Genomic DNA, 13,678 nt, shown 5'->3' with positions numbered 1-13,678 from the left:
AATTGTGCCTGTGAACATCTTGCATTTCACCAGTATTCCAAAATGGAAAATATCAGCACTCAGGAAAACTGTTATGAATTTATAACTCTGCCTATAAAACTTCAAGTCTGTGAACAAATAAATGGAGCTTGTATTCAGAATCCATAATTTTGCCGAAAGATTTTTCTTGGAAAGCAGATTTTTACACATTTTCACCAGGTACCTTCAAGCAGAAAATGAGCCTTCTTATTTCTTTGACCCTAAAAAATTGTAGCTTTCCACTTGGCTTCACAGCCCCATCAAAATTCACAAATAATCTTTGTGTAGCTACTTATTCTTAAATGCTGTACCTGTGATTTACAGTCCATCCCACAGTCAGCAGGCAGCAGTCCCTGACCAGTGGTATTCCTGTATCTGTCCCAGGACATAGGAGGACCCTAGTACCAAGGAGCATCCTAAAATTAACCATCAGAATTCATATTATTATCTAGATTATTATTTCATGTTTCTATGAATAGCTATTAGTCCAAAGCCAAACCTACATAAACCCAATAAGAAGGATAACAGAATCTTTTCATTCCTAAGTGCTATATTTAATTATAAATGTACTGGAAAGTTTTTTGACTGGTATACTGGATTTCCATGTCTATCATATTTTGGCTAGATTGTTTCAAATCCAGTATTACAGCCAAATAGTCTTCCTCTGTATGTTTGAGAAAGCTCTTAGACTTCTTTTACATGAGGATAAAGGGTGTTTTAGACTCTTTCTTGCCTGTATGATCCTGGGCTTTGTCAAGCTGTCTCAGAAAAGACAGCTCTTCTGTAAGAAGTAAAAAAAGTCTGTTTTCCCCAGCACAAGTCTGCTGTTCACTGAAGACAATAAAGCCCTCTCTGTGCAACCTTAGGATCATATGGAAGCACCTATTTCTTATCTCCACCTCCTTCACCCTGGTAGGGAGGGCTAATTAACTACCAAGATGTGGCTCTGCCCTCAGTTCTTCAAGAAGGTTGTGTTGAAGTCTGGTCAGCAGATCTCACTATCTTGGGCACTGGGGTGTGCTCTGCATCTGCTGCTGTGCCAAGTAACTTCTGTGTCATCACAGGCTAGTACAGGTTTGCATTGTTCCCCCTTTGCTGAAAAAGAAGCAAAAAAACCCAGCTTATATCTTCAAAAAACTAGCATAAGGGAGTAGCTAAGCAGGCTGGTTAACTCCCAGGCTAGTTAACTCTTGTGTGACCAAACAACTCTTTACTAATAATTATTCCAGACAGGGGAACTTCATAGCATAGTAATAACAGCAAATGAAGATATCTGAAAGAAGCAATGGTACCAAGTGCAGTTTACTCCAAAGGATGAAATGAGCAGTATGGTCTCCACGAGGACATACTTCCAGGGGATTGTGAGCAGCACTGAGACCCATGCAGGGAGTGAGCAGCAAAACCACCCTTGGTTGGAGTAACCAGCTCAGAAAGGTATGCCAGCAAATAGAGGTCACATCTCAACAGCATGGACTCAGGTATATGAAATGAGATGTTCAGTTTTGACATTTTGGTCATAGAAACAGTTAATTTAAGTGAACATGCTCAAAAAGTTTGAGCATGAAATGTTTGAAGAAAGTAGAGGAAAGAGGTAACAAATGAGATCTTCTGGCTGGGGTGGTTGTGCTTATTGTGAGGACAGAAATTACCACACAGCACCTCTAGATAAAATGCTGAGAGGACTCCAGAACAGGACTGTGGTACAGACAGTGTTGAAGGGTTGCATCAGGTCAATTGTGTTCTGCCTGAGTCAGTACTGGAATACTGTGCTTGTAACCTATAAAAGTCACTATTCTCTCTCACTATTTACCTCAAAAAGTGAAAAAGAGCAATAAAAAGCAACTATCAATTTTTCTGTCTCTGAAGATTGCCTCTGGTGGAGAGATTCTAGGGCTTTGCCTAGATGTCTAAAGATGATCTGACTGAAATTAAGGTTGAAGTAGTTTTCTAGCAACAGGATAAATAGAGAGTATAAATAAAAAATCTGATTTGTGTGCACAAAAAGGAATGTTACATATTTGCACTCTCTTCACTGTAGAACTTGTAATTTTTAAGACTTAATTTTTTAAAATTATTTTAATATTTGATATTTTTATATATATATATTTTTTTTTTACATTTTCCAAGTTATATTTCATTCATATATTCACCTAAACTTAATTGGTGGTGAAAGGTAAACTTTTCATGAAAATAATGGAAAACTTTTCACTAGGCAATAAGATTTCTGTTGTTTTTAACAAATTTGAAATTAAGCTCATTATACTTTAATTTATATAACAATAAAAATATTTATTGTTTGCTCAACTTTAACAAAATACTGAGTGTCTCAAGGTTGATTGATTTTTTTTTTCCTTTTTTGAGACCATCCTGCAGTCAAGTATTATTTTCCCGAAAGCCAGTTTCTTTAAATTTCACCATGCTTTCTATCACATCTAGGAATATTTCAGTGTATTCTCCTAAGCAACTTTGTCAAACAATGTTTCTGACAATTTTCCATTTGAGTATACATATTTAGGCTTTAGTTTCTCAACAGCAAATTGTGATAGTGTTCACCCTAGGCCTTCCTGTAGACCAGAACTAGAAAGGTGACCCAGGAAGTATTCCATGCTATTCCTTTATGTAACCTGAGGTATAAATAAGCCGACCAGAGAGATCTTAGCTCTCTTCTCTTCTGGAGAGGTTCAAGAACAGTAGATCTGTACGTGATCTTGCTTATCTGAAGTTGAGGCCTGTATCGGCTGCTGTTGTCTGCCACACGTGAGGGGAGAGTGCTGGGCCGCGTCCAGCCGTCCTGCTTCTCTCAAGGGAAGTGGTGAGATTTTGCAAGTTCTTTATTTTGCTGGTTACCGGGTTTTTAGATTGCATATACCTGTTTTGTTTCTGTCCCTTTTTGTCCTGTTTTGTCCTTTTCCCCTTCTCCCTTCCCCTCTTCCCTTTTAAGGTTTCTGGGGTTATAGGTATATAGTATTCGCATTGTATATATCTGTTTTACATGTAAAATATATTTTTGCTATAGCTTTGGCTGTTTGGTTTTTTTTTTCTCCTCTCTCTGGGAAGCAAGGCTCTGTTGTTGAGTTTTGGAGACTTGGCGGGAAGCCAGCTCCAAACTTGCACACAAATTTATCTTATTCTCCTTCAGTCTTTGATTTCTTCTACACAGATATATTGAAACTATTTTTCTCGATGCAACCTATCAACTCTTAACTCCTACTTTTCCTACCTACCCAGTTCTTTCTCTTTGTCCAGTTTTGAGCAGGTAAGATGCAGGATGGGCAGAAGACTTTTGGGTCAATTTTCTCACTCTCTGCTCTCTCCGAGCGTTAGCAGAACTAATTCTCGTATGTCTACCATGAACAAATGAACATCTCTTTAGCTATGCTCTCTCACTTGCACTGTAATAGGAGCGGTTTCATAATGCATGAATGATTCAATATTAACTGGTCTAGAAGCTGACTGTAGTCTCAGTTCTCATGGCACAACTTTTGACAGAACAGTTGCTATTAGACCCCACATTCACAGAGACTGTGTTACTGTGGTTTTGGGTACCCTCATTGCAGAGGAATTTGGACTGGATGATCTTTAAAGGTCCCTTCCAACTCAAACCATTTTATGATTCAATGATAATGTTGATTCATCTGAAATATCTACTGTTTTGGGCAGAAGAGTCACATAAAATCATGTTACTCAGTTATTTTCTGCTGCTCCAGATCTAAACAATGAAGCTACCTCCAAATGGTTCTAGTATTCCTAAGGGCAGGCCAATGATTTTGACTTTAGTGCTGAGGTTTTTTTAAAAAGACTAAGGCTTTAAGTATTCTCACAACCAGAAATGCTTTTGAATGTGCTTATGAAGGAAAGGAACACAAGGCCCCAGATACTTCTTAGGACAATATTTGAGACGATAATGTATGTCTGCTAAACTGCCTGCCTTCAGTATCAGATCTCAACAACAGAAACAAGAGATCTAAATATCTCACTAACAGAAACAGGAGTTCATGCAAAGGCAGATGGTGCATCTTTAAAACACCTAGACAGTGCTCCCAGTGAAGTCATTCCAACACGTGCTCAGATATGGAACATTAAAACACCATTGGCAGATCCAGATGTATTTTATCTTGGCCTTGAAGGTTCTTTTCCTTCACATCCCTAAGCAACTACAATGTTTTGAGAGCTCCAAAACTGAGCAAATAGAGAGATTAACCAAGGTTTTTTTACTTTTCTGCCTTCCCAGATATGCCAGGCTGGGTATATGCCCAAGTGTGAGAGGCTACCACCGCCCACGTATCCATGAGGGTCTGAGGTGAGTGGCACAGGCATTGGTTGGTGCTCTCCGCTGTGAGACAATCTACACAACAGTGAAAATACTGAGTTGTGGCTTCTCAAACACCACCTCATATGCCCTGTTCCTGTTCCCGTGAAGAGAAGGTAGCCATTTTTTAAGAGAAGTTAAGAACACCCTTATGAACTTCACTGAATATCTCACAAGCCATGAATGGCCTGCAATTTTTCTAAGGAAATCATTAACTTTTTCAACACACCCGTCTGAGAAAGAACAATTTAGAAATAAACTGATCTTTTATTTCTATGATTCAAAATGATGAATTTGACTAAAAAGGGTTTGAAATCTTTTTGACACTCAAACAGCAGCAAATTTGTTAGAAAAAAACCCAATTTTTGTAAACCTTTCCAATCAATGGCTCATGATAAGATTCACATTGCTTTTTAATCTTATTTATTTTTATACTGTCCTCTTTTCAGTTATCTTTAGGCTTAATTTTGCTCCTTTTTATTAAGTCCATTTTCAAAACAAATGTTATTTCATCTTTATAGGTAAGGTTTTATGATATCCTGACTCTTACTGGTGTGTAAATAGTATGGTTATGTCACTGTTGAATTAATTATCTTTAGTTCATATTGAAGTAACGAATGAAAATTTGGATCACAAACAATAGGGAATCAATGTGCGGAAAGAATGCCACCAGAAAAAATGTTTAGTCACCATGAGACCCTGGAGTATTTTCCATGAAGTGTGGTTATACAAACACAAGGCAATGAAATGGAGTTTGTTTGTACCAAAAAAAAGATATTACCAGAATCATGATAAAGATGGGATCACTTCCTGAGGCATTCCTCAATGGGAAGAAAAAGTGACAAGACATGCTAAAAATGTGAAATGTTATGTGAAATGGAGTTATTCTGTCATAGACCATTACTCAAGAAACATTAAAGCTGTTTCCTTGTACAGATCTTTCATCGTTTAGGTAACAAAGTGCAGGAGTATTCTAATAGCAAAAGCCTGATATAGCCATTAATAGTGATTAGGGAGAGGTGGTACTCTTAGGGTCCCATAATCTGGGGTGAAAATGTCATCAGTTATAGTGTAAAGCAGCCTTGAAAGAACTTTGATATTTGGCCTAATGATCATGGCTGATAAAAGTTCTGGTTTGTGAAAGTCATTGCTGAATGTAAGCGTGAATGTACTGTTCAGAAATGTTATCATAACACAGTCTTAGCAACTGTCTTGTTTTAAGATGTACAATCAGAAAGATGTTTTTCTTTTATGTGAATTTCAGGTCATTTAAGTACCTTAAAAATCCTCATTCCTAAACTGTGAAATGTATTTAATCCATTGTCTTGTATAGTTTCATCTTTATCTGAGTTTCAAACTCTGCAAAGCTCCAAAATTCTTGGTAGTAAAGAGTTTTCTTAGTGAGTGACAAGAGTGAAAACTTCCATTTTTTTTTAAATCATCACCATGTCAATTAAAAAAACAAATGTTTTCTCAGCATTTTCTGAAGATGAACTCCTACAGCGTCTTTCTTCATTGGGCCATGTACTTTCATAGATTTCCACCAAAATCAGAGGGGTTCAGTTAGTGCAGTGATCTGAGCTGGTATCATACACTGCAGATTCAACACCTTGCTCAGGCAATGTTACCGCTGATCTTGTTCTTGCTACCACAGTTTTTCAAAGCAAGCAATGAATGAAATTGTTCAACAGAGGCTAAAGATGAAAAAAAGAAGGTCTAATTAGACACATTTTCACAGGATAATGTGAACATTGTGAGTTTATTTGGGAAATGTCATAATATAGGATTATTAAAAAAATAAGACCTCTAGTTTAGGAAGTCCCAAAGCTTCAGATTGCTCAAATCTGGATGCCAACACTAGCTTTGCTTTTGCTATTTCTGTTCTGTGAGCTGTTGTTGGAGCAGGAGACTTGCTTAGATGCATCTTTGGTTTGAGCCAATACAAATGTCCTAATGTATTTACATCTTCTTCTTCCTAGAATGGGCATGGTAGAGATACAGAGCACTAGTCAAAAATAAAAATAAAGTTCTGATTTTCGAGACTTTGTCATCCAAGACAAGGGACAGATGGAAAGAGGCAGGTGGAATTCCTGACCAAAATTCCCATTACTTTCCATTCCCAGTGTTCTGTTACTCAAAATAATAAAAAACTCCAAGTAAATTCCTTTTCCTCTGTATCACCACTGTGTATTTCTGAAGGCCTGAAGGAAGATCCTTTCAAAGCCTTGCATGCTTTGGTGCATATTCTGTGTTATGTGGGCTCAAAAAAACTTGGTGTGACAGCTGCCAACGTGGGAACCAGGGACAAAGCTGTGTCTCTAATGAAGAGTATGACTTAATGCACTAATAAAGAATCTTACGAAAATACAAAATTAAGAAATCCAAAGCAACAGAAGAGGAAACAGGTGATACAACAATCAAAACCAAAAAAAGAAAGGTGAGAAGAAAGGGTTAATGTGTCAAAGTCTTCATTGGACTAAGGGATTGTTCCTGCTCTTACCCACTTTCTTTCCCAGAGTGGCTTGTGATGAGACTTATGTGTCCCCTTCAATGAGCTCTCTGTGTGTCACATGGAGATTAGATTACTCCTTCACTCAGCAACCTCATCCAGGCAGCTGCCATGGCCCACTACCCATAAAAAAAGCCCTATTTTCACTCTTACCAGTGATGTTTCCCACGCTGAAGAGTAGCAGAGAAAGTGAACAGTAAAAAACTACTTGGAGTGTCTCTTTGGAGACAGTGGGCTGCGTACAATGGTACATGGGCAAGAGAGATTCCTCTGTTACCTTCATGGGTTCAGGAAAGGTAAAAGATGTGTGGAAGAGCAATTCAGAAATATCCTCACCTTCAGTAATCAAGGATCCCACTCCCACAACCACAGAGGAAACTCTGCAGGGAGTTGCTGTACTTGCCATCTGCATGCTCCACATGCAGCTTTCAAACCTCTGCCACCTCCTCCTCAAGTCCACAGTAGGTTTGCTAGACTTAACTCTGTGTACAAAGTGTACTTCTTTTTCTGGTTCCTCTTCCAAATATCTTCATTAGTGGGATAAGAATCATCTCATTCTAACTTGCTCTTTGCAAAATTGAAATGCTACTTTAGCTGTATTTTATTCCTACTGAAATAAAGTTTATGTTTTTTCAAAAGGAAAAATACATCAGCTCTAGCCACCTACTGAGCTGCCATATTTCATGCCTAGAGGATTCATCAAGCACCTGGTGATTTTTCAGAAAGACAAGGAAACCTACTTGTATTTTCATCAATTTTGAGTGAAAAAATTCCCAACCATAAACAGTTGAAAATCTGAGTCCCAAGAAAGAAAAAAAACTCAAACTATGAGAGAGTTTTAAAAATCCATGTTTCTTTAAGATGCTGGTTTTAGACTCCTAAAGAAATTTTTAAGACAAATTCCAAACATTTCTCCTCACTCTAAAGGCAAGACATTGCAAACTATTACATCGCCTTAGTAAATTCACAGATGCTTTTGTTTGTGTTGTTAATGTTACTACTTAACAGGATTCATGTGAACTTCCAGGAAGCAGGAAGCAGATTTACCTACTTCACTTATCAAGAGGAAAGAAACTGAACAAAACCCATCTTGCTTTACCTCATTCCTTCAGGTTTACAGCCAGGATATTATGCAGCTTTGTGGTTTCCAAGCTGTAGTGAAATTCAGAGCTAAAACCCACCAGCTATATCCAAGGAGACTTTTGGGAGCATCTTCAGCTCCTGTGGGAGCTCTTCTATCCCATTAAGCAGGATGCTTCAGCAGAGCTTCCATTCTTACCCAAAAGCTGTCCAAGTCTTCATATTTCAGTACCTTTTACAGGGGGGTTTTGTGCATGTAAAGATGTGTAATATCTGCAAGCATATTGTTAGTTCATTTTTACTTCAGTATTTCCTACAAGTTAAGCTTCACATTGTTACTCACTAACTTATCAGTAAACTGATGCCTGATCAATTTACTGCTGGTGGGTAGGCTAGGTAATTCGTGAGAAAAATGGAGTCACTCCTTTTTTAAATTACTTAAAGTAATTAATGCCCACTGGAGTATCCACTGCGTCTCTAGGTAGTGGTTCTGGTGGTAAGTAATCCTCCTTGTTAAAGATGTATATCTCATTTCCCCTCTAAATGCATTTGCTACAGTACCTAGCTATTTGAATGCGTTATGTTTATATGGACAAGACTAAAACCCTCACAACTCTTTGTCCCCTTTTGCCCATTAAGATATTAGGAGATAGGCCGTAGTCACTGTTTCTTTTCCTTGCTTGATAACTAACGTTCTTCAGTTGCTCTCTAATGCAGATCAATGTCAAAAAGTCAAGGCAGCAGAAATGGCTCTCAGTTGCCAGGAGTCATTTTCCTCTCAGGCCAAGGAAGGGAACAGGTCCATCATGTGTTGTCTAATGGCTGTGCAGGTCTGTTCATTACACCAGGAAATCAGTACTGCAGTGCTGCCCTCGGTTCTGGAGTCCCCTATCTGGAAAGGATGGGATGGATCACAAAGTGAGTAAGTGCTTGGGATTCTAAAAATATACCTGCAGTATTACATTTTCACATATTATGATCTTAAATTATAAAAAGGGTAAGAAATTATTTTATTGTGGTATAGTAGGAAAAGTGTTAAGGTAAAAGTTAATTGATAGTGGTGTTAGCTTTTTTCCTTTTCCCCAATGTGCAAAGAAATAACAAGAACCGGCATCTTAGAGCTGAAGTCATACACATTCAGCCTTGAAATCAGATGTAATTTCCTTGCAATGAAGTTAATTTCCAATTGGAGAGATTACATAGAGAAGAGATACATTTTCCATTGCATTGGAGTCTTTTAAATGAGATTAGATGTCTTGAGCACAAAATTCTTTCATTTGGCTTCTGGGAAAAATATACATGCATAGATTACATATAAAGGAAACTAGATAAGGTATTTAGAACAGGTTCTGGTCTCAGAGTTGATAAGTACAAATAAATCATTCCATTCCACTTACAATTTTTTTAAGAGGATGGCAGAAACACAGCAAAGGCTGTGACACTGGAAGCAACATCCAAAAGCCAAGCAGTGTGGAGGAAGCAGTGCTTGCATCTATTAAGCTTTCTTTAATTTATCCCTAGTTCAGATTTCAGTGGTGTTGGAAATAGCTGTATAACAAAAATTGGTTTTGACTTCAGTGCTTGTGATACCATATTAGAATGAACTACTTTTTAAAGACAAATACTGTAATCCTTTACAATTTGTTTTCCTTGCTATAACTTCAGATGATACACTTAAATTACTTTAATTGCTCAGCTGTGATTTCACACACTTTATTATGTTAAACTTTTCATTTAAAATTTATGACTGTTTTAGAAAAATTACTGCATTCTTGATGCCTGTCTTTTACCTGACATTGCTGGTACATATTCTCAATTTTGTAAGGCTTTTTTTTTGTCTGGATTGGTTTTTTTTTCTCAATTACATCTTATTGTGGGCATTCAGTAAGAGCAGGCTGTGAAAATTTTTGTAGCAGATCTGGTAGGTTTACTTTCAAATAAATTAGTTACAGAATGAACTGTGCAGTAGTGCAGCCCTCTGTACTTAGAACTGATCTATGAAAGCAGTGAAGTCAAATTTAATTGCTGTTTATGAAGAAAACTGATCTGTGCTCTTTCAGGGATCTGAATTCCAGGACCTTATTAGTAGTCAGTTTGTTTGCCCATGTGCCACAGAACTGTAATATCTCTTTTACAAGTCCATTTTCCTCCTCAGCTGGTGTCAGAGACATGGAAGTCCCCAGTCCTTCTTGCTTCCCAGTGATCCCTAAATAGCAATGCACTGTGTAAGAAAAAACAATTTTGTGTCTCAGTTACCTAAATTTCATTGCAAGCTGTCTGAAAGGTTTTTAATTTCCTCCCTTCCTCCTCCTTGCTGAAAAGCATACTGTGGTAATACGCTGTGTCCGCTCTACAAGTTAAAGTTTCCTACCACTCCGTTTCTTTTGCCCCTTGAAAATCAGCCATACCGTTTTTGGCAGAATCATCTGTCTGCAAAGTAAAACATTTACAGCAAGCCCTCAATTTTCAAAATACTCTGCAGCCTTTTATCCACATCATATCCATTAAAATCAATTCCTGAATCAAAAAACATGCTCTTATTGTTAGGAAACCTTTCTCATTGAGTGATTGTTCTGGATACACCAGCTTGCTATGCTGAATCTGCTATTTGATGTATCAAAATCACCTGTAAATGATAATGCACTCACTGAATATGTTATTTTCCTCTCTACTTTCTGTCAACACAAAGTGTCTCTTATTTAGCTTCCTCTATGCCTTTTAAGACTCATGCTAGTATGGTATTATTTTATTTCTTATGCATTATAAATATCTATATTATATAATATATGAATTATATAATATTCTACATATTTATTAAAAATATATGATGGTAGAAATCACAGACATGCACTCAGATATATATATATATATATATCACATAAAAAAGTAGAAGGCTAACTCTACTTTCTTGTGACTGCTTAAGGGCTGTGAGCGCTCAATGCAGTAGGAGATGTTTGGAGAAACGTTGGTGTTTAGTGCCTCCAGTGTCAGCACTGAAATTTAACCACCTAAACGCCAGATCCTGCACCTATGGCAGAGTAACACCTGGTACAAGTACAAAATGGGAGGGGAGTGGTTGGAGAGCAGCCCTACAGAGAGAGATCTGGGGGTGCTGGTCAGCAGCAGCTCAGTGTGAATCATCAGTGAGCCCTGGCAGGCAGGAGGGCAAACACCATTCCTAGGGTGCATCAAACATAGTATCAGCAGCCAGGCAAAGGAGGGGATTGTCCCACTGTATTCAGCATTAGTGTAGCCTCATGTCAAGTACCATGTGCAGTACAAGCAAATTAAAGGTTATAATGAAGGCCAAGAGCATTGAGTCTTATTTTATGACATAGCATAACCTCTGACAGAAAACTGCCATTTAGATAGCATACCTATACTAGAAACTGACATTCTGAATGCAGTTATAATATTTAAGTGAAATTTACACTTACTCCCAGATGTATCTGCAACCAAGGTATACAAATACCCTGATTTTTCTTTTTATTGACAAAAGCAGAAAAAAAATATAATTATTTTTTCTGAAAAGAAGTAGTTGAAGTTAAAGGCAAGGACAAAAAAAACTATTTCTTAGCTTTGGTAAAGGTATCAAATGGTAAGCTTTTTCCGCGAGGAAAAATGTCCTTTATAATAGTATTAAAAGGTCTTAAGACACTGACAGCAGAAGCATCACTGATGTTCAGACAGACATCTCAGCAGAAATAGTTGCAAAAGACTGACTTACTGTAACAAGAAAGACAACCTTCTGTCTTGAAGTTGTATTATCAAGGTCAGTCTTTTATTAATGTTCAAAAATTCAAGCATCTTGATGAAGTCCCCCCCTTCCTTCCAAATCATGACACTATTTAAAAGATGTTCTATGACATAAGACCAGCTGCCTTAGGGCATATTCGCTATATGTCCCCCTCCCCTGCCCCGTGATGTTTTGTGCATGGTTTGCCACAATTTCCCCCCATCCCTTCATCTGTGTTTCTTATTGTTCTTTCAAAGGCAGCACGGAGGAGACTGAAAATGATTTAAACTTCATCCCTCTCCTCCTCCTCCCCACACATCTTCCTTTATATACACTGGTGTGTAGATGAAGGTTACAGCCATTGTTTGCAAGACAGGAATTTACAGACTGACTGTAAGAAAGCTCCCCCTTCACCTGCATCCACACTGATACTCATTGGCCACAGCCTGAAACTAAGAAAACATTAGAAGTGCAAATACTGAAAGGAATAAGTCTGCTTTTTGTGTTTTACCAGGCATAGATTCAAAGCAAAATGAGTGTACACTTCTGAAAGAACAATTGCTAAAATCAACAGTGAGAACTGAGAGTCTGATTGACTTCAGTGAACCCTCAGTAATGCCCTTTCTGCTTAAAGATCTGCTATAAAAATAAGATCTCCTCAAATGCATAAAAATAAGGTACTTGCATTGTATTGACTTAAAGTTGCCTCAGAAGTATTTCCTTTTGAATCTCAGTTCTGATTATAATTACACTATACTTTCACACTGCATTTATTTCTGGTATAGCAGCATTGCCATGACAACCCCAAATTATGTCAATATATATGCATGTTTGAGCTAATTCTTTATGAAAGAATTAAAAAGAGAAAAACTGAATCAAGAACAGGGCTAGAGAGCACTGCCTGTGTCACACACACTGTAGGAAATCTGTACAAATTCTAGAGCATTTTTCACTAGAGTTGCAATAAAAGACACAAAATTTTATTCCTTTTTATTTTTGTTTTAATTCCATATTTCTTGTTTCGTTTAGCTACAGTCCTAGAAGAGAGCTTGGCTGAAGTCAGCTGTATTACAGCAGGTCTGGATTTCACTCATGGGGAACATAGCTTTTCCTTTACACTGAACAATCAAATTTGCCAAGCTTGTCTCTGGCAGCCAGACTTGACCAAGTGCAGTTGCTGCAGTACAGAAAGAAACAGTTCAAACTCAGCATTTATGGCTGTGCAGAGATCCAGAGACTGTCACAAGGAGATGAGGAGGAGCCCCCTTTCACCATTTTGTTCATCTCCCTCCCCTCAGCCAGCAAGTGGCTACTTCTGTCCCCAGAGTTGTCCACAATTCTCCACTGTAAACATCAAGACTGATAGACCATCCCTATCTCTTCGTGCTGACTGTATGAAATTTTATGGACCATCAACGCTCTTAAGAGCACTCTGGAAATGGAACAGTATCATCATTCAACTCCTTGCAGGACCAGTTGTGAGAACAGTTTTGAGCAAAACTGGATGAAGCAGTAGTTTTAGTCTTAGTTTAGGTTTCTGGGGGCTATGCAGCAGTCTTGCAGACATTCATGACTCTTCAGAGACTAGAGGAAAAAAATATAGATGATGATGATTAATAATAATAAATTAATAATAATTATATAGTCAAAATATTAAAAAGGTTGCTTTTATTTCTTTGTGAAAATTAAAATGTTGACCTTTCCTTTAGTCTGATTTTGTAAAAGCCAGCTTTATTTGACTCAATAAAGTGACTAAACAGTAAGTAGAGTAGGGTAACTGTACACTAAAGTGGGAGGAAAAATCAAATGTCAGATAAGAATTACCTGAGCAAAAGAATGTAAGACCGTCTTTTAAGTCATGAAAGGAGTCAAAGTAAGGTTGCCAAGGAAACCTTAACTTTGCTTTTCCTACGTTGTTTTTTTTTTAATTGTGAACTTAGCCTCCTCATTGTGCCAAAATTAATGGGAATTTTGAGTCCTATCAATTAGTCTGTGGGTTTTGTCTTTCTTCTTTGTCTCTGTTCAT

At 37.6% G+C, this 13,678-nt stretch overlaps 1 long non-coding RNA gene across 1 annotated transcript; it reads left to right on the top strand.

The window, feature by feature from the left end:
- Positions 1–2,598: 2,598 nt before the first annotated feature.
- LOC127467677 (uncharacterized) lies at positions 2,599–13,219 on the top strand. Its single transcript, XR_007903250.1, has 5 exons — positions 2,599–2,830; positions 4,250–4,318; positions 4,849–4,879; positions 8,634–8,834; positions 12,682–13,219. It is a non-coding gene; the product is annotated as an uncharacterized LOC127467677 (long non-coding RNA).
- Positions 13,220–13,678: the final 459 nt, after the last annotated feature.

The sequence above is a fragment of the Manacus candei genome, unplaced genomic scaffold (assembly GCF_025592945.1).
Source record: "Manacus candei isolate 608988 ecotype Guabito, Panama unplaced genomic scaffold, ASM2559294v1 h1tg000014l, whole genome shotgun sequence".
Lineage (NCBI taxonomy): Eukaryota > Metazoa > Chordata > Aves > Passeriformes > Pipridae > Manacus > Manacus candei.
Note: the sequence above shows the minus strand (reverse complement) of the source record. Positions and strands in the feature narration are given on the sequence as shown.